The sequence below is a fragment of the Lutra lutra genome, chromosome 3 (genome assembly GCF_902655055.1).
Source record: "Lutra lutra chromosome 3, mLutLut1.2, whole genome shotgun sequence".
In the NCBI taxonomy this organism is placed as follows: domain Eukaryota; kingdom Metazoa; phylum Chordata; class Mammalia; order Carnivora; family Mustelidae; genus Lutra; species Lutra lutra.
Window position 1 is genome coordinate 130,911,183 of NC_062280.1, and position 1,514 is coordinate 130,912,696.

The 1,514-nt window shown below is 42.5% G+C and overlaps 1 pseudogene; it reads right to left on the reverse strand.

Moving 5' to 3' along the window:
• Positions 1 to 242: 242 nt before the first annotated feature.
• LOC125095614 (60S ribosomal protein L15-like) lies at positions 243 to 878 on the reverse strand (annotated as a pseudogene).
• Positions 879 to 1,514: the final 636 nt, after the last annotated feature.

A 1,514-nucleotide genomic window follows, 5' to 3' on the forward strand; every position in this document is an offset into this window, starting at 1 on the left:
GGATAGATTAAATTAAATGATGAAATATAAATAAATTGGCCAGTATAATTCATGGCACATAGAAGACACTCAACACATGGAAACAGCTTCTTAATTGTTTAATCAGGAAGAATAAAATAATCTCTATAAGATTCTTTTTGCTCTAATGCTCTCTGACTGGTGATCCCTGACCTTTTGGAGATTAATTTTTTTTTCTTCTTTGAATGTCCTAAATTGTTTATTAGGTAAGAATTTTACAAGCATTACTTATTTGAGTAGTAATGGTGGACCTGGAGGGTATTGTGTCTTCTCCATGTTGGGAGGCAAGAACAGCCAATAGTGTGGTGGAACTTGTGACCCTTTCCATGGCTAAGGCTCTTGAGCCTGCTGATGCCATCCCTCAGATCTCCCTGTGCTTATGGACTGGTTAGGTGATCCACTGGGTGTCAGGATTTCTTCTGATAGCTTTATAGAATGGATCAAGGAGGATAACCTCAAAGAATTTGTATGTGGAATCTTTGCCAACCCAGTAAGTGTTCAAGATTCTCAGAGCCCTAGGGTGGTGTCCCGCTCTCTCATTTGCAAGAGACTGAAGGCTTTGGGCAAACTTTAGCTGGTTAACACCATGATGGACAGGCTTGGCATAGGTAGCACCCTTAAGATCTGGGCGTTTGTTGCCACCGTGTCACCCACGAATCCGATATATGGCATAATCTTTGTTGGCCTTATGCCATAGTCTATGCACTTTATTGGGCAGTTTGGTGGATTGAGTGGGGTCAGAAGGCCCTGTGGAGCTCAGAGAGCTAGCAGTACCACCAGTGGTGCACCCTGAAAACAAAAGACATTACATAAGACTGCTTTTTCCTCCATAGCTCCTGGATGTACTTGTAAGCACCCATCTTGGCTTACCTTGGAGCTGATGGCTGATGCCAGATGGAAAGAAAAGAGCTCTTCTCCCCAAATCCTTTTTTGGCTCCTCCGAGATTAAATCTTCTAACATAAATCATACATACATACACACACACACACACACACACACACACACACACTGAATTTTTTAAAAAGGATTTTATTTATTTATTTGTCAGGGAGAGAGAGAGGAAGAGAGAGCACAAGTAGGGGGAGTGGCAGGCAGAGAGAAAAGAGAGTGGCAGGCAGAGAGGCAGAGAGGGAGCTCAGGTTCCCCACTGAGCAAGGAGCCTGATGCAGGACTTAATCCCAGGACTCTGGGATGATGATCTGAGCCAAAGGCAGCCACTTAACCAACTGAGGTTAACCAACCACCCAGGCATCCCCATGCACACTGAATTAAATAAGGATGCATACCTTATATAAGAGAGCAAATGAATAGTGTATTGTCAAAAGGAATTTAGAGAATCAGAGAAGGAAAAATTGATTGAGGAAGGAGCCTCCTTCATGAAGGAGGTAGAACCTGAGCTGGGGAGAATTTGCATGGTGCTTAAATGGTTAATAGAATTTCCCTAAGAACCTCATTTAGAATAGAAATTAGTTTAAGCTTTTGGGTGAATATGACT